Source organism: Nicotiana tomentosiformis, chromosome 9, assembly GCF_000390325.3.
Source record: "Nicotiana tomentosiformis chromosome 9, ASM39032v3, whole genome shotgun sequence".
In the NCBI taxonomy this organism is placed as follows: Eukaryota; Viridiplantae; Streptophyta; class Magnoliopsida; order Solanales; family Solanaceae; genus Nicotiana; species Nicotiana tomentosiformis.
This window is the reverse complement of record NC_090820.1, coordinates 86855803-86876337: the sequence shown is the minus strand read 5'-3', so window position 1 is coordinate 86876337 and position 20535 is coordinate 86855803. Positions and strand designations below refer to the sequence as shown.

The 20535-nt window shown below is 38.1% G+C and overlaps 1 protein-coding gene across 1 annotated transcript in view; it reads right to left on the bottom strand.

Annotated features, from left to right (window-relative positions):
- Positions 1-352: 352 nt before the first annotated feature.
- LOC104112747 (branched-chain amino acid aminotransferase 2, chloroplastic-like) overlaps positions 353-20535 on the bottom strand; it is a 178243-nt gene continuing 158060 nt past the window's right edge. Inside the window, exon 11 of the transcript XR_011410996.1 lies at positions 353-370. The gene's annotated coding sequence lies outside the window, so the exon portion shown is untranslated. The remainder of the gene's footprint in view (positions 371-20535) is intronic.

Sequence of the window (20535 nt, the reverse complement as noted above, 5' to 3'; positions counted from 1 at the left end):
CATAAATTCGATAATCCCGAAATTCACATTAATACGGTAATGGAATCAGATAATGTTGAATTCTTTGAAAGCATCTATCCATATAAAACTGAATGTGAGTCGTTAAGTGAAAGACCTAAACGACCTCGAGAAGAACTAAAGGAAAATACTCCAAGTATAGAAGATCCAAGGCGTAGCAAACGTCAAAGAACATCTACTTCCTTTGGACCAGATTTTGTGATATTCTTGCTTGAAAATGAGCCTCAAACTTTTAAAGCAGCTATGTCATCTTCTGATTCAGCGTTTTGGAAAGAGGCAGTCAATAGTGAGATTCAATCAATTTTGGATAACCATACATGGGAATTGGTAGATCTTCCTCCAAGAAATAAGCCTTTAGGTTCGAAATGGATCTTTAAACGGAAAGTGAAAGCTGATGGCACTATTGACAAATATAAGGCAAGACTTGTTGTCAAAGGTTATAAATAAAAGGAAGGCCTTGATTACTTTGACACTTACTCACCAGTAACGAGGATAACATCTATTAGGGTGTTAGTGGTACTAGCGGCCGTGTATGGTCTTGAAATCCATCAAATGGATGTTAAAACAGCTTTCTTAAATGGAGAATTAGAGGAAGAGATTTACATGGAACAACCTGAGGGTATTGTGGTAACTGATAAAGAAAAGAAAGTGTGCAAACTTGTTAAGTCGCTTTATGGACTTAAACAAGCACCCAAACAATGGCATGCCAAATTTGACCAAACAATGTTGGCAAGTGGGTTTAAAATCAACGAGTGCGACAAATGTGTTTACATTAAAAATACTTCAGGTCATGAAATCATTGTTTGTTTATATATTGATGACATGTTGATAATGAGCAAAAACATGGCAGATATAAATGCTACTAAGCGCATGTTGGCTAGCAAATTCGATATGAAAGACTTAGGAGTTGTTGATGTGATCTTAGGAATCAGAATTCACAAGACTCCACAAGGACTAGCATTATCACAGTCTCACTACATTGAAAAAGGTACTTGACAAGTTCAATTATTTGGATTTCAAAATTGCCAAGGCTCCAATTGACGTGAGTTATGCACTTCAAAAGAATGAAGGTGACAATGACTCACAACTGGATTATGCAAGAATATTGGGAAGTTTGATGTATATCATGAATTGTACGCGACCAGATATAGCATGTCCTATTAGTAAACTGAGTCGGTTTACAAGTAATCTCAATTACATACATTGGATGGAAATAAAACGAGTTTTGGGGTATCTCAAACATACCCAAAATTACGCTTTGCATTATAACAAATATCCCTCCGTGATCGAGGGATATAGTGATGCAAATTGGATCACTGGATCATCTGAAGTTAAATCCACGAGTGGATATGTTTTCACAATTGGGGGTGGAGCAGTATCTTGGAAATCATCCAAACAAACATGCATCGCCCGTACTACAATGGAATCTGAATTTATAACTTTAGATAAGGCCGGTGAAGAAGCTGAATGGCTCCGGAATTTCTTGGAAGATATTCCATTTTGGCCCAAACCTTTGGCACCTATTTGTATACATTATGATAGTCAAGCGGCAACAGGCAGGGCAGGGAGCGTTATGTATAACGGAAAATCTCGTCATATACGACGGAGACACAATACCATTAGACAACTACTCTCTAGTGGTGTTATCACAATTGACTACGTAAAGTCAAGAGATAACGTGTTGGATCCACTTACAAAAGGCCTATCTAGATAGGCAGTTGAAAGATCATCAAAGGGAATAGGGTTAAGGTCTAGGACAAGTCATCATGGCGGTAACTCTACCTAGCAGACTGGAGATCCCACGAGCTAGGTTCAAAGAGATCAAACAAAGTTATGAATGATGGTTCAACATTGCCAAATAACTCAACCCATTCTCGTGATGAAGACAATATTCAAAAATCGAGGTAAAGCATTAAGGCTTTTTGATGAGTCAACAAAGCTTAAAGGTTTTTTAATGATTTGCTGAGTCTGGCAGGATATGACCAGATAGTGTGTCTATAGGATTACACGTTTAGAAATCACCTATGTGAGTGTGAAGTATAAGCCGCTTCAAGGTGAATGAAAGTAAAGGCCCATTCTCTAGGCACTCATGAAACCAGGCGGTGTTCATGGATAAAACGAACACAACCGTGAGAACCATAGATGGTTAAGGATTGATTGTGTGATTTATGTTGTCTAGGTATACAACAAAGCTCGACGGTTCAAAGATATCAAATCTACCGATTGACCGAGTATATCCGATATAAGTTCACTACGAAAAGTTCAAAGAGAAACCTACTTATCCAGATGCAATTAATTCTTGCATGTAAAACACACACGCGTCCGTGCATTCCTTTATTTTATAGCAGTTCCCCATTCATGTGGGGGATTGTTGGGATTTTAAGCTTGTGTAGCTTAAAGAGGGTGAATGAGAAATGGAGGAAAAATGAAATATTTGAGTTTCCCTCCTTGGCAAAGGGACATTGTCCCATATTGGAGGAAGAAAAGGCTTTTGATGGGTATATATATAATTGCTCTTCTTCTAGCTCTTAAAGAGTTAAGAAGAAGGCAAGTCTCGCGCCGTCGTTGTCGTCGTCGCTCGCTCGGCTCGGCTTCGGCGTCGGCTTCGGCTTCGGCTTCGGATTCGAATTTGGTCAAAGATTGATTGATTAATCTTTTTGGACAAAATTTCTTTCAATTATTTAATTAATTAATTAAATAATTAACAAAAAATTCAATCCGGAATAACCCATGACCCGCGACCCGGTCCAGTCAGGCCCGTTTTCTTTCCCGGATTATTTTAAATCCATTTTCTCGCAATATTTCAAACAACCCTGTTCCAACAACCATGGTTGTTTCTGAAAGGTTGCAAACCTTTTCAGAAACAATGCCAGCAACTCTATAAATAGAGTTTGAATCCCAGAATCTTTTCTTACGAAATTTTTTGATCTTCTTCTTCTTCTTCTGCACAAAAATTTCAGTATGTTTTTACAGCCTTCGAGTGGCTCGTTGCTCACCGGCGTTTTGGTACCAACCCTTTGGTGGGTTAAATCGTTCTATCCTGAGAAGATATATTCCAGCACCTCGGGTACTTGAGGGGAATAATTTTCTTAAGGACACACTGTGTATTCAGTGGGCTCGATTTATTCCTATACTGTTTTTCCAGAATTTATTTCGTTAAACAAGTATTACTAACTTTCTGTTTTGTTTATATATTTCAGAAAGTTTAATTGTTTATTACAGCAATACAGATTTATAATAATCTTAAGGAAATTATTTTATTATATTTTGTATTTTGTTTGTGGAGATTAAAAACCTGTATGGTTTTCTACTCCTTCTGAATTTTACTATTCTGATTTGAAGATATAAAAAAACTTCATCAGAGTAGTGAACCTATTTTCTTTTTAGTCCATGCCAAAAAAAATGACCCATTTCCCTATTTGGAAATAATTTACCTTTATGCAATTATTTATAGCCACATAAAATATATGTGCCTCATTTTACACCACAAGTTTAAAAGTTTTCTCTTTTTTCTTAAACTCCGTGCCCAGTCAAATGAGTTCACATAAAATAAAATGGACGGAGTATTAATTATCAAAATTTCAACTAGTACTTATATTACTTCCCTCGTTCCAATTTATGTGAACCCGTTTAACTGGGCACAAAGTTTAAGAAAAAATGAAGACTTTTTAAATTTGTGGTCCTAAACAAGTCAAAAAGGGGTCCAGAATATTTGTGTGGTTATAAAAACTTCTCATTAAGTGCAGAATTAGAAGTTTAAGCTAAATTGTTTCCAAATTTAGGAAGGGGTCATTCTTTTTGGAATGAACCAAAAAGAAAATAGGTTCATATAAACTGGAACGGAGGTAGTATGTAATTTGTGGGTTTTGAGGTTTATATCCTATCCAAAGTAATTGTATCATTTTTCAGCAGCGTCATCCTTATTGTATGTACATTCAGAGGCGAATTCATATTTTAAACTTAAGTGAATATTCCATAAAGTTTAATAGCCTGTTTGGTCAAACGTTTTTTGAGTCAAAAATGTTTTTTTTTTTTGTCAAAACTGCTTTTTTTAAAAAAAATTAAGGTGTTTGGTCAAACCTTTGAAAGGAAAAAACGTGTTTTTGAGAAGAAGCAGAAGCAATTTTGGAGAAGCAGAAAAAAATAGTTTCTTTCCAAAAACACTTTTTTGAAAAGTACTTTTGAGAAAAATACACTTAGAAGCAGTTTTTAAAGCTTGGCCAAACACTAATTGCTGCTCATAAGTGTTTTTCAAATTAATTTGCCAAACGCAAACTGCTTCTCACTAAAATTACTTTAGAGAAAAATACTTTTAAAAAAAAATACTTCTCAAAATAAGTTGATTTTTACAGCTCGGCGAAACGAGCTACAAGTCACATTTAAGACGGTTCACTTGGTGCAACTCGTGTATCGAGTACCAATCATGACCCTTAGTTTGGGTCGTGAGAAATACATTCTTAAATTGAAAGAGAACATGTACCACTAGTAATACATTTTTACGAAGGCTCAAATAAGTGACCGGAAAATGAGAGGAGGAAAAGGTCCTCGTAATTAAGGGAAACTAATATGATATCTTAAATATTATACAAGAATACAATCTCTGTACTATTTATTATTAGTACGTCTCGATTTCAAACAAGTTGAGATTGACTAGATGGATTTTTAGTTGATTATGTTTCTCCATTTAAGCAGTCTTTAAAATTGTCTTACAAAGGGTTGAATCCTTCTTTAATAATGGCATTTCTAAAATGTGTAATGAGAGGTTATGGGAGGTTTTTCCAGTCGTACCATTCCCAACCATCACATTTTTTTGGCTCAAGATTTTGAGGAATTTGATTAGTATCAGCCAATAACAGACCGTACTATAGGACAACTACGTAGTGTGCTGGATTTGCCTCATCTAAGAAGGGATTGTTTGTCACTTTTAGTACTTCTATTTTCGTGATGTCAATTCTGTTTCCTCCTTCACTTCTCTGGTAGCACATTCCTCAAAGCTCTCCCTTGAAAAGAGAAAAACAGATGTTCTGTTTTCAAATGGCTATTTTATTAGATATTTTCATTAGATATTTTAGGTTTTTTAGATATTTTCAAACACATTCCTCAAAGCTCTCCCTTAAATTTTCATTAGATATTTTAGGTTATTTTAGTTATTATTGATTTTTGAATATTTATTCAACAGATGTTCTGTTTCCAAATAGCTATTTAATGCCTTATAGTTAATTAAATGTTAGAGACAAATTTTCAATCACATTTTTCAACCTTCTTTGTATCTTAAAAAAGAAAAAAATAGTGCAAGATACTTGTGAGCTCTCAACAAGAGAATAAATTTGCTAGAGTGAAAGAGTGCGCTGAATGCTACGCACCCAAATTCAAGACGACCTCTAGGAATTGAAAAACAAGAATGAGCAACACAAGCTCGGCGTTTGCCCATCAACAATTTCTTTCCCTTATGTATGAAAACTGCCACTGCTGCTTTTGGATATCTCATGGGCATCACTTTTTTCTCCATTTCTTAATTGACAAGTTGAATAACTGGTTGATGCTATCTTGCTCTATATATAGATCTTATATATATAAGCAATAAACAAACCAAAATGAGAGCTTTAGAGCAATGGTAAAGTTATCTCCGTATGACCTACAGGTCACGGGTTTGGGTCGTGGAATCAGCCACTAACGCTTGTATTAAAGTAGACTGTGTATATTATATCCCTTGGGGTGATACCCTTTCTCTCTTGCGTGAACGTAAGATGCTCCGATCTACCCTTTTAAACAAACCTGCAGCTAGAGACTCGAAAATTCCGAACCCTTTACATAGTGGGTTAACACTGCATGCATGTGCTGCTTTACATCATGAATTTGTCATTATTTTAGTGAACTCATCCTCTACTTTTTTCCAGGACATAAAGACACATAATGTTGTCTTTTAGTACATGTTACCACAGTTTTTAAAGGCAAAAAGCGCAAAAAAAAAAAAAAATCACTAACCCCGCGGTTTGCATCACTTTAAGTGATGAAGCGATGACTTTAAATAACAATGCATATTAAAGTCTCAAGTATTGCATAGGTGAATGAACCAGTGCTAACAACTTGCTGGTCTCTCAATGAGCAAAGTGGACCTAATGTCACGGGACCGATTTATAAGAGCTTCGTGCGGAAAGCAAGATAGCCTGACTGCTACTCCAGTTTCAGTCCTAATCAAGAAATAAGCATAATGTCGTGCTTGAACCAAGGCAATCACACAAACTCAAAGGTTGGAAAGATAATGAACTGAAATACACACAAGGATTGGGAGGCCAAGGCCAATTTTCGGATTTACTTGATATAGAAAAGAAGGAATACAAGTGTATGAGATCTGCCTTCTAACAAGGCATATACATGTCTATATATACAATGAATGTCCACTGCAGATTTGCTGGCAGTGGACCAGTCCAGCTATGTAGCACAACTTTCTATTGGCATCATGTGATCTCCATGATTATGTTGGCAGCTTTTGTGCCAATGGTCTTGTCCAACTATTGTGCCCCAGTTCTTGCTGGCAAAGTGTTGCTTCCTTGATTGTCCTAACAGGTTGGGGTCCTACTCAGCTGTGCAGCATGTGATATTGCTGGCAGAGTATGGCCTCCATGTGGGCCCTGACAACCTGTGGGATTGTTTCCTCCATGTGCAAAGACCCTCTGGTCTTTGGCAGCCAAGTTTGGCTCCGTTTGCGGCCCCATACGCAGCAGAACTTCTGGAATTAAAAAGAGAAAAGAACACCTAAAGAGTAACGAGAAGAACTACTCTTGAATAGTGGTTCCAAGAGCTCAAGAAAGCTCGATCGATTTGAGAGAATAGAAAAGAGAGAATGTTATTAATCTTCACAACAATAGCAGAGTACAACATAAGAGTTTTGTGAGCTATATAGGTGAAATCCACATGATGTGTAGTTAGTGTAGTTAGTCAGTTATAACTAACTTCTGGAAGTCACATGACCCACATGTGTTACTCTTAACAACCTTCAACTAACTTCAACTAATAATTTTAACTACTACTCGACCAATCTTTAGCATTTAACTATGGATTTAACTATGATTAATTTCCCTAACTGTGGTTATTACATACATATACGTATCAATACCCCCCCCTCCTCTTCAGACAATCCTTGTCCTCAAGGATTAAAAAATCGAAACTTGAGCTTGAAATATTGTAGGTCCTCCCAAGTGCGGCCCTCTGGTGCAATATTCATCCATTTGACAAGGATTTGTGCTATTGACTTGCCGTTCTTCTTGGCCAGCCTTCTATCTAATATTTCCTCAGGCTCTAATAGGACATGCCATGAGTCTGAATGGATCACAGCCAATGTCACAGAAGCAGTGTGAGCCCCCAGTATTTTCTTGAGCAGTGAAACATGGAAGGTTGGATGGATCTTAGAATGTGGAGGTAGAGCTAGAGTGTAGGCCACATGTCCCACTTTGGCAATGATCTTGAAGGGCCCAAAGAACTTAGCAGATAATTTATGATATGAATGGTTCTTTAAGGAGAGTTTTCTGTAAGGTTGTAACTTGATAAAGACCCAGTCACTAACTTGATAGCTTCTATCAATTCTGCTCTTGTCTGCTTGCACTTTCATTATGTGTTGAGCTTTCTCCAGATGAGCCTTTAAAGATCTTAATATGGCTTCTCTTTCCTGCAAGCTCCTGTCTATCACATCTATATGGGAATCAAAAGGTTGGTAAGGAAGTAGAGGAGGTGGTTTCTGACCATAAACAACCTCATATGGAGTCATATTGGTTGCTGAGTGAAAGGTGGTATTGTACCACCATTCTGCAAGAGGTAACTAGTATGGACATTCCTTTGGTTTATCAAAGGTCATACACCTCAAATATCATTCCAAACATTGATTGACAACTTCAGTTTAGCCATCTGTTTGAGGGTGAAAGGCAGAAGAAGTCAGAAGTGAGACTTTTTGTAATTTGAACAGCTCCTGCCAAAATTTGCTTGTGAATACCTTGTCCCTGTCAGACACAATGGTTATGGTCATTCCATGATGTCTGAACACTCCTTCCATGAATATTTGGGCTACCTCTAAGGCTGTGTAGGGATGTTTGAGGGCCATAAAATGAGCAGCCTTGTTGAGCCTGTCTACTACTACAAAAATGACCTTTTTACCTGCAGCCTTAGGCAACCCTTCTATTACATCCATAGAGATATCTTGCCAAACTCCTGCAGGGATAGGTAAAGGTTTCAATAGCCCAGGGTAAGCCACGTTCTCTCCCTTGCACCTTTGACACATATCACATTCTCTTACATAGTGATACACATCCTGCTTCATCTTTTTCCAGTAGAAATCCTGTTTTAACCTATTGAGGATAGTGGTGGTACCAGAGTATCCTCCAATAGCTCTATCATGATAGAATGACAACAATATTTATCTCAGTTCAGAATCTGCACCTACCATCATTCTTCCTTTCCTACTAAGGATGCCACCTTGAAGCAAGTAGTGAGGTTTAGGACAATTACCATTTTGCAATCTTTGAACCAGCTTTTGGAGTGCTGGATCATGGATCCAGCTGTTCTTAACAGCCTCTAAAAGCTTAGAAACAACACCAAAGATGCTAAATAGTTCAATTGGATCCTCCTTCATGGAAAGAGCATCAACTACAATGTTGTCTTTTCCTTTTTGTAAGAGATGGTATAATCATAACCTAATATTTTGATTAACCATTTTTGTTGGCTGGGAGTGGTAATTTTCTGTTCTAGTAGATACTTGAGACGGTGGTGGTAAGTCTTGATCACAAAATGTCTCCTAGTAGGTAAGGTCTCCATTTTTGGACTGTAGAGACCAATGGCAGCAACTCCCTCTCATAGGCTGATAGTGCTTTGTTTTTCTCTGATAACCCTTTGCTGAAAAAGGCTATAGGTCTGCTATCTTGAGCCAGTACTGCCACAATGCTAGAACCAGAAGCATCAGTTTCTATTATAAAGTCTTTGATGAAATCAGGTAGTGCCAGATCACAGGTGCTATAGTGAGTGACTTTTTCAAGTCTTCAACTGCTTGAGCGGCAATAGAATTCCAGATGAAGTTCCCTTGTTTCAGCAGATCATGCAAGGGTCTTACAATCATACCATACCCCCTTATAAACCTCTTGTAGTACCTAGTGAGTCCTAAGAAACCCCTCAAGCGCTTTAGGGTGGTTGGTTGAGGCCAGTTTACTACTGCTTCCACCTTCTGATGGTACATTGCAACTCCCTCTTCAGAGATTACATGGCATAGGTAATCTATTTGTTTCACTCTAAAAGTACACTTGTTTTTCCTGAATATAGCACATGTGATCTCAATACTTGAAAAGCTTCATCAAGGTGAATTAAGTGGTCTACCCAGCTGGAACTGTATATAAGAATGTCATAAAAGAAAACCAAGATTGAGTTTTTAAGAAAGTCATGAAATATCTGGTTCATTAGGCTTTGGAATGTTGAGGGTGCATTAGTTAGGCCAAAGGGCAAGACCATGAACTCACAGTGGCCATGGTGAGTTCTAAAAGGAGTTTTTGGAATGTAACGCTCTCACATTCTGATTTGGTGCTATCCAGATCTAAGGTCTAGTTTATAAAAAGCTCCATGCAATTCATATAATAGTTCCTCAATGACAGGGATTGGGAACTTGTCCTTCACTATGCAATCATTCAATTCCCTATAATCCACACACATCTTCCATATGCCATCTTTCTTTTTCACCATCACAATTGGTGAGGAATAGGGGTTGGTGCTATGTATGATTACACCAGAAGCTAAGATCTCATCCACCATTTTCTCTATCTCATTTTTCTGGATGGTTGGATACCTATATGGCCTTTTGTTGATTGGAGAAGTACCTTCCTTTAGGATAATCTTATAATCATGCATCCTAGAAGGAGGAAGTTAGCTGGTGTAATGATCTGGCCTGTCGTTTTAAGAATTAGCGTCCTGTTCGTTGGCTTAAGGTCCCGCAAAAATTCGTATTATGTGTTATGACTTGCGTATGGGGTCGAGTTCGATTTTTGGATGGTTTGCATGCTTTTGGCCAGGCCTGTTTCTGGTGCGTCGCACCTGTGCATTTTGGAGCGCAGGCACGAGTCCGCTTCTGTGATTTTTTTGTGATGTCGAGTCCTGGCAGGAGACTTCACTTCTGCGGAGTTTTGCACGCAGGTTCGATGGCCGCTTTTATGGATCAAGGATCGCAGATGCACATAGTTCCACTTCTGCGGCTAATTTGGGCGCTTCCACTCTGTCGCAGGTGCGATGATTTTTTCGCAGATGCGGATCCTGGTCTGGTATGTTGGTTTGCATATACGAGACATTCCTCACAAATGCGAGGATGCAAGTATGGCGTATCTGTCCGCAAAAGCAGAAGTCCTGGTCAGAATACAATATAATTCGAGGATTTGCCATTTTATCATATTTTGAGTTGTAGACCTCGGATTTGAGCGATTGTTCATGAGCTTTTCAAGCAAATCATTGGAGTAATTGTTCTTTATCCTAAATTGATTATATTTCATGATTCCATAATTAATTTTATCATTAAATTAGTGAATTGAATGAAAGAAAATATGAATTTTTCTAAACATCTTTTAAAAGTGTAAAATGAGGATTTGAAGGACGATTTGATATCGGAAATTGATAATTCTTGTATGGTTGGACTCGTATCGGAGTGGGTGTTCGGATTTTATAAATTTTGTTGGGTGCCAAGGCGCGGGTGCGGGGTTGACTTTTTAGTTTTAACTAAATATTAAAGCTTTATTATTCGAAATTGTTTCCTATAGATTTTATTTATGATATTAAGTTACTTTGGCTAGATTTGAGCCATCCAGAGGTTGTTTCACAAGAGAACGTCATTTTAGAGTATCGGTCTAGCTTCTTTGAGGTAAGTATCTTTCCTAACTTTGTGTGGGAAGGGGGGGACTATCCCTTAGGATTTGAGTCATTTGTGCTAATTGTGTCATGTGAAGGCCGCGTACGCGAGGTGACAAGTATATACTCGGGCTTATTTGTTGAAATTTGACCGTTTAGGCCTTTAGGTTCTTATGCTCATTAAAAATGAAGTTGTCTTATCATGTTAAATACTCCATTCTACTAAATTTACCCTTACGTGTCTTATTTGGAGTCGATTGATTCATGCTCTACCTTTGTTGCCAATAAACCCTTATGTGCCTTAATTGAAGATGTCGCCTCCTTTATTGCCATGATGGCTTTTCCGTAATTGCTTAACCTTAGTTGAAGTTTTTATTATCTCTCCCGTAATTGCTTAACCTTAATTGAAGTTTTGTTATCCCTTCCGTAATTGCTTAACCTTAATTAAAGTTTTGTTATCCCTTTCATTGTGACTTATCCTTATTTGGAATAATTGATTTATGCTATCTCTCTTATCTTCGAATTGTACTTATGTGGAAATCGTTGTCATACATTATCTCTACTTATTGAGATATTCTTATTGAAACCGTTATTACCTGTTGAGTCTTTCATTATGATCTCGTTCTTCCATTTTTTTTTGTGTTTCTGTAGTTCTTGTGTTGATTTACTTGCCGTACTCTCGTGTTATTGTTGTTGTTGTACTCAATATTGTCTAGCCAAGGGCTATGCGTGGTTGTGGTATTGAAACTATTTTGAGGAAGATTTATGGCATATGGGCATTTGTGGTGAAAGACCTTATATTGTGTTGTTATGTTTTTGGCACACGTGGTATTGTAAAGAGGATTGTTGGGGTGTTCGCATGTGAGTTGTCTGTGCTTTTGTTACTATTGATATTTGCCGCTCCCCATTTTTCTCTCTCTCGAAAATCGGGTTTCGACATATGACAACTCTTTTAAAGGAGGCATTAAAAGAGGAGAGTCGCCACCTAACGGTTTAAGGTGCGTTAGGGCACCTATTCGCATATGACTCAGGTTTGACTAGTTTGCATCACCAGAGATCGGGTAAGGGCTCTAAATTACCTCGAAGAGAAGGTGTTAGGGACTCTTCGAGGTCCACAACTATGGGTTCCGGCTGAACTTGAATTATATGAATTAGTCGGATAAAGACAGAGAAAGCAAGAAGTTTGAGAAATTTTATTATTAAAAGGCTTTGAGAAAATACAAACACTTGATTCAAATATAGAAAGGGAATAAGATGGGGGGTTCCTAAGTTTTTTAGCCTAAAGGATCACCCCATGCGACATAAATGATACTTCGTAACTACCTCAAGATGGGGTGTTACCCATATTATTCCGCGGGCATAGACTATCATTTTCTGCTACCCGATTACTATCTTTAATTTATTACCTAAAGCGCACTAGTTGATTCTAAATCATGCCTTATGCGTGCACTACTCATCCCATACCTATGGTCCAGGAGGCATTTGAACCTCTATTTTGGGTGGTTCTAGACTTGACTTAGGCTACTCAGAAAATGTTAAAACTAGGCGACAATTCAAAACAGATAGGACTACAATTAAATACAATAAAAGACTTAAGTTAGCCTCCGCGATTAGACAACAAAGGCACACAGACAGATTTCTATGTATGGTATTAGGCAGTTTCAGAGTTGAGGGAGATTGAAGTTGTTAAGCCCTATAGACATGGCTTTTAGATGATCTGATTCAGATATGCAGTCTATTTTAGACCTATGATTTCTAAATTACCAATTGTGAATACCTGTTGCTGCTAAGTCGCTTATTACAGATTATAAGTTAATAGACATATAGGCATGATCTCTAAATGGTTTGCACAGATAGTGAAACTTATTGAAAATGCTCAAAATTACCTATGCTTCCTAATAATTGCGTGGATGAGCAATGAAACAGCGTTCGAAATGCGAGCAGTGATGTCTTATAGGCATGCTTTCTAGAGATTGATGATTGGAACTGATTTTATACCTTTAGCTCTTATAGGCATGCTGTCTAGATGAACGAAGCGAATTAATTAGCTAAAATCGTATAGGCATGGTATCTAATGAACATGGTGCGGATTAAAGAACAGTTGTTAGCAATTATTACCTATAGGCATGCTCTCTAGCAACACATAGCAGTAGACATGGGAATAAATAGAGCACTCAAGCTTTGACAGTACACTAGTTATGTGAGTGTGTGATTGCCCTAATCACATGGTCTCTAATAGTGCACAAAGAGATTTAAATATAACAGGTTGGAAAGCAATTGTATCACACAAATCCTATGAGCATGCTTTCTACCCTTTTCATGCAAGTATTAGGAGATACCCATTTCTCAATTTCACTATTATCCCAATTGTTATTACAGAATTATTACAAACTTAATAATGAATAAATTACAAAGTGGTATAAGTAATAATAGTAGGCCCAAGACAAGCCCAAAGAGATACCCAGCACTGCCAGGCCTTCAACTAAGCTCTTTCTCCACCTTTTAGCATACACGGATCTCAATATAGCCCAGAAACCATAGGAGAACTCAAACCAAACCAAACAACCATTGGTTGATCATAGGATCTAAAAACCAATCACTCACACAAATCAATTTGCACATTCAACAGACAAAAAGAGGGACAGAGCTGAGTAGTAAAGAAAGTGACCAAAGAACCTCAGGTCCTAGTGTGTTAGAGTTCACAAGCGTCTCAAAATAGACCCCGAGCAGTGCTCACACAAGGGAGGTTAATAGAGAAAGCTTTAGTGGCCTTGGCTTTCAGCCGACCAAGAATTATAGGTTCAGAATAGGGTAAATTACCAATGAGAATGAAGAATAGTGATCAGCTGGTAGAATTTAAAGAAGTGCATTTGCATTTTTAGAAACAGGCATTGCAGAGATGATCACACAATGAACATATCAGCAAAGAGGGAAAACAAACTTAAAAGTCATGTTGATATCACAAGTCCTCACTTAGCATATTGGGGCAGAGGAAATTTGTGAGAAGCCAGGGGGATTTATGACTTCTGAGATTGCAAACTAATAAGCCAAGGTGCATTAGGCTAGTAAGACAAATAATAGAACATTAACCTAACAGGTTCAAACCTAAGGGTAAAATTATGCTGCACACCAGAAGTTAAACATACCAACTCATAGCAACAAGGCAAAATAGAGTCAAATGTCATCAGGGAAACTCAAGTTGGGAAGCAATGCTAAAAGGTTCCAACTACTTGCTAGGGAGTGTAGAGTTAGGTAGGGTAAGGATATACTAAGTGATAAAATGATCATAGGAGCAAATCATAGCTAGAATGAGGGTTTTAACATTTAGTGGTGCATATCACAGATACAAATCAATCACTATAGAAATTCAGGACAAGGCCGAAAACAAACTGATGTCATATAACCAATGTAGACATTCAAAGTACCAATATATTAAGCTAAACGATTTCAAACAGTCTAAATTGTTCCAGTTAAACATAAACACATTTCAGAACTGGAAGTTTAGGCATAAGAAGATGCTAGAGAGGTTCATATCACAAACAGTTTCGATACTAGCAGGATTGCACATAGAGATAGTGTAGAAACACACTGGGTTATGAAATTTCTGAGATGTGGATAGGCAAATCATGAACACAAGAGAATGAAAATTGCAAAGGCTAAAGAACTTATCAGTTACTGATTGACAAGTAGAAAAAACAAGCAAGAATAGACTCCACGACACTTTGAACGTAAACACATCTGTATAACCCAGGACTTTAGATGTGTCACGTTTCCATGGGCTTTGAGGTACCCAGGGCAATGCTCGCACCCAAGGAAGGTCAAAAAATAGGAATTCTGGTAGCCTTGGCTTTTAGCCAGCCAAGAGCCAGAGTAGAACAAGAGAATAAGCGAACAACAGAGTGAAGATCTTTAGCTTTTAAGTGGGTATTTTGTGATTCGAAGTCTTTTTCCAAAAGGGAATGGGGGATGGGTTTATATAGTAGTGAAAAAATCGAGCAATAATCAAGAAAACAGAGTAAATTAAGCAACGTACAAGGAAATTAAACATGCAAATCAATATGAAAATCAATTTAAGAGAGAAACCTGTAAATCCTAGTTTTTAGGGAAAGTGTAAATCAACAGAATCTAAATAAAAAATCAGACTCACATAGTAGCATAGAACGTATATAGACATAGTAGCATTCAAAATCAGATATTTGAACCATTCTGGTTCGATTTCGGAAGAGATTTGCTTGCCATGTTTAGGCAAGCACTTAGGTAATACCATAAGATAACAACCAGTACCAAAGGGGAGGGGGGGTCAGATATGGCAAGTAATGGTAGTCGAATCCCATATTTAGTGGGACTAGGAGAAGGATTTAGGGGGCGGCAGTTTAGGATCTTCAGAGAGCGAAGGGGAGGTTGAGAGAGTGTGAGGTCGATGGGGTAGGGGATAATAGGTTAGGGTTTGGGGGTTGGGTTAATTAAAAGGGAAGGGTGAATAAGGGTCGTTGATCTTGAGGGATCAACAGCCAAGATTAAAAGTTGGAACGGGTGGGTCATGGAGATGGGACACCGACCGGGTTTTGAATTAGTGGGTCATTTGGTTTGGGCTGGGCTATTTGGGCTAGATGTTTGAGGATTTTGGGCCATTTATTTGGTCCGAAATGGGTTTAAAAAATGGGTTGTTATTTAAATATCCAATATTTATCAAAAACTAATTTATAAAAGTAATTAATAAATAACAAAAAATATTATTTGTGCACTAAGATGATGGGAAATAATAACTTAACATTAATATAAAAAGTTATTTTGGTACAAGTAATGTAATTATACATGAATATAGGCTATTATTGTAAAAATATGCAATTAGCCTAAAAATGCAAATGCAATTATAGAAAAAATGAAGTAGAATATTATAAAACATACATGTTGGTGTAAATAATAAGTTTGTATGATTAAATCATCATAAAATAATTTGAAAGGTAATTATTGGATATTGATGTAATAAAATGCAGCAAGAAATTAATTTAGAGCTTCTAAATATTATGGAAAATTATAAAAATTGCTTGTATGGGTTTGTAAACTAAATGATGATGCAAATATAATATTTTGAAATTATATATACATTCTTTTAAAAATATGAGGGAAAATTGGGTATCAACAGCTGCCTCTCTTTACCCGAGAATGATGAAAGAATTATCGGGTAAAGAAATGATGACCGATTTTGACTGAATGGGATGATTTGAAAAATAGAGGCCGAACTCTGGTTTCTGAGTTGCCTACATATCCCTGGTATTACGAGAATCAGGCTGCGTGTAGTTTTGGATCCAGCGGTGAATTGAGCCGATGGAGCTGTTGCAGGAATGGTCGTATGCTTCGGAAAGTGTTCCTTTAGGTTGGATAATATTAGATAAGTTTATATGAGGTTGTGAATGGATGTATCTCAAAACGGTTATGGATGAGCATTTGAACGGTTATCAAGTGAAAGCGGGTAACAGACGGTGGTTGGCTGCATTTGAGTTAATTTCAGGATATGAGCACAAAACGAAAATCGGAGCAAAGATTGCTCCCGTTTAAAAGAACGGTTACCTCCTGGATTACTTGCAAAACTTAAACGCAATGCATGCAAGTATATATGGGATTATTGTGAGAATTTAAACATGATGCAAATTCCCTTTGGACCATGAAAGTTGTCTTTGGACGACAAGGATGATGTCCTGGGCCATGAATCGAGTGATAAGGGATTCGCAGGCCATGAAATGATGTTCTCTGGCCATGAAAATGGTGCCTCTGAACTATGACGCCTTTGAATAATGATGTGCAATATGGAGAGATCCTCAGGCCATGGCATGGTGTCTTCTGGCTATGAGGATGATGCCTTCGAACTATGATACCTTTGGACAAAATGGCGATGTTTCAGCCCATGAGATAAAAAGACATAATGTTGGGTCATATGCAAAGCGAAACAAGACAGAGCTTAGTCTTGTGCAAGATTGGGGCAGAGCTTAGCCCCGGGAAAGTATAAAGTAGTTCTAGATTTCAAGTAGCATAGCATTTGGTATTATGCAAGGAAAGGCAGAGCTTAGCCTTATGCAATTAGGAAGGCAATGCTTAGCCTCGTTCAAGAAAGAGAGACATGGCTTAGTCTCATTAAAGGAAAGGCAGAGCTTAGCCTTATACAATTAGGGAGGCAATGCTTAGCCTCGTGCAAGAAAGAGAGACAGGGCTTAGTCTAATGCAAGGAAAGGCAGAGCTTAGCCTTATGCAATTAGGGAGATAATGCTTAGCCTCATGCAAGAAAAGAAGACAGGGCTTCGTCTCATGCAATGGAAGGCAATGCTTAGCCTTATGCAATTAGGGAGGCAATGCTTAGCCTCATGCAAGAAAAGGAGACAGGGCTTAGTCTCATGCAATGGAAGGCAATGCTTAGCCTTATGCAATTAGGGAGGTAATGCTTAGCCTCATGCAAGAAAAGGAGACAGGGCTTAGTCTAATGCAATGAAAGGCAATGCTTAGACTTATGCAATTGAGGAGGCAGGGCTTAGCCTCATGCAAAATAGGAGACAATGCTTAGTCTCATGCAAAGAAAGGCAATGCTTAGCCTTATGCAATTAGGGAGGCAATACTTAGCCTCATGCAAGAAAAAGAGATAGGGCTTAGTCTCATGTAATTAGGGAGGCAATGCTTAGCCTCATACAAGAAAAGGAGACAGGGCTTAGTCTCATGTAATGGAAGGCAATGCTTAGACTTATGCAATTAGGGAGGAAATTCTTAGCCTCATGCAAGAAAATGAGGCAGGGTTTAGTCTCGTGCAAAGAAAGGCAATACTTAGCCTTATGCAAAGAAAAGACAATGAGTGATAGCGGGGTATTTCTTAGCTGGAAACACGTTTGTGTTTGGCAATCTTGTCATTATGAAGATAACGATTTTGATGTGTGTGCGTATTGCTTGTTCCTGTATCCAAAGAAAAATTGTGAGTTTTGCGGGGAAGGTTGGTTCGTGCTTTCACCTTATTGCTCTTGCTCTTGCTTCAAGATCTTGTTCGAGTTATCCTGGGTAGTATATGGCTGTTTATAAAATAATGTTTTTGAGAAAACATGCGTGCATTTGATGAATATAGTCAATAATAGTATGCATTATCAAGTAAGTTAGATGAACCAATGACTGTGACACTTTTAGAGACATTGCGACTATCTTGCATTTAGAATTTTGAGGGTCCTCCTCAAAATTCTGCCCCAGTTCAATAAGCGATTCTTTGACCGTTCTGCACGTGACGAAGTTGGCTGGACTTGCTCCGGAATTTTGAGGGTCATCCTCAAAATTCTGCCCCAGTTTATGACCATGGTAAAAATGAAGATTTTATTGAGTTGTGACCGAACACACATGGCTACCTACGTATCCCCTTTTAAATGGGAATCAGGTCAAGCGTAGTTCAGTTACATCAGATGAAGAAATGCAAACAATCTAAACATAGTATCTCTTGACTGCGTCTGAGTTGATAGGTTTTGGCCAAACTTCTCCGTCCATCTCTGCGAGTCTCAGCGCTCCTCCTGTTAGTACTCTGTGAACCATGTAGGGCCCTTGCCAATTGGGCAAAAATTTCCCTTTGGCTTTATCTTGATGCGGGAAGATCCGCTTCAGCACCAGCTGCCCCGCTGCAAATTGCCTTGGTCTAACCTTTTTGTTGAAAGCTTTTGCCATTCTGTTCTGGTAGAGTTAACCGTGACATACCACATTCATTCTCTTTCCATCAATGAGAGCTAGTTGCTCGTATCGGCTCTGTACCCATTCTGCGTTGTTGAGCTCAGCTTCTTGTATACTTCTTAAAGAAGGGATCTCTACTTCAGCAGGAATAACCGCTTCAGTACCATAAACCAATAAGTAGGGAGTTTCCCCAATTGATGTGCGAACCGTGGTACGATACTCGAGTAGAGAAAATGGCACCTTCTCGTGCCATTGTTTGTAATTATCTACCATTTTCCTCAGTATCTTCTTGATGTTCTTGTTGGCGGCTTCTACAACTCCGTTCATTTGCGGTCTGTATGCCGTGGAGTTCCTATGCTTGATCTTGAACGTTTCACACATGGCTTTCATCAAATCATTGTTTAAATTAGCGGCGTTGTCAGTAATGATTGACCGAATCACTATCCTCATGTTGCGTTGTCTCATTACATGTCACAGTCGTACGTTCATCGGGATAGGTAATAATAATGCTGAAAAGAAAAATGTAAAATAATAATAAATATGAAAAGCAGTAATGCATTAAAGAAAAATCTTAAAAACGTCAACAAGTGCAGCTTGATGGCTCGAGCAATTTTTTCAAAACAGAATACTGAAAAATGTCTCAAATGCTCAAAACTATTTTTTTAAAGTAATTCATGCTAATTTGTCAGGCTACCCAGGAACTCAACGGGCCCGGAATGGTGCAGTGGTTCAATTCTTGAGAAGATGCCAGTATGCATGAACCAACCGTTGGGAATGGGAATAATCAAAAGAAAGAAAAATCAAAAGGTAACCAAGTTAGTAAGGAATATTAAAATAGTGTTTACGATATTAAAACATGTTTCACAAAGTCATGCAATAATACGCGTCCTAATTTGGGGGACCTTGTTGTTCCCGAGGTAGGCCTAAGCGACACATAGACTTGGAGAAAATTGATGCCAACATTTGCATCATTTCATTAATGCCAAAACTACTTACGCAATAATGATCAACACGTTGGCATATATTTTTATCCAAGTAATGCACATAGTATGATAGCGTTCATTGGGATTGTGGAAATCCCGTCAGACCTTGGACAAGGCTTATCTTAGTGGATTATCACGTGGACAATGTTCTAACCCATACTAGGTTTGACATGATGCGTGCACACTTAATATTGGAGTGAGGTTTCTAGAAGGGTCTAGACGGTACCCTCAAGTGGACAACTTGAGAGGGAAAGGCACGGAACCGTCGACTGCACCGCTGATCGACTAGTTTTACCACAAATAAGCCTTTCCAAATTAAAAGGGTAATTTTGGGAAGAGCGCAGACACTCATCAAGTGCCGTTATGGTATTAGTTGGGCACGAGTGGAATATAATGTGGAGCATGCTTTATGCAAAGATAATAACACATTGCCAAGTATTTGCATGATAAATATGTGAAAGCAATAAACAAAGTATTAAGATAAAACATAAAGGACGTAAAAAGAAAGAGAAAATAAGAAGTTAGTTCGTGAAACATATGGAGTATAATAAAGTGAGCAAGGGAGTAGGGATGGGAGAGACATGATATAGCTAATAAATAGCAGTTAGAGCAACTAAGGGTAGATATGGAAAGAGATGTACATGTTATAACAAATTTAAGCACATAAAGATGGAGAAGGGAAGGGTCGTACATGTTATAACGGTTTTAGACAAGTAAAGGTGAACGGGAAAGGGATGTGCTTTTTATAGCAAATCTAACAAATAAAGATGGAAAAGGAATGTGCGTTTATAATAGAGAAAACTAATCCATATAAGCCAAGTTCATTATGGTAAGACCCTAAGTGTATATCCCGGTTTTAAAGGAGGCATTAAAGAGGAGAGTCGCCACCTAACGGTTTAAGGTGCGTTAGAGAACCTATTCACATATGACTCAGGTTTGACTAGTTTTCATCACCAGAGATCGGGTAAGGGCTCGAAATTAC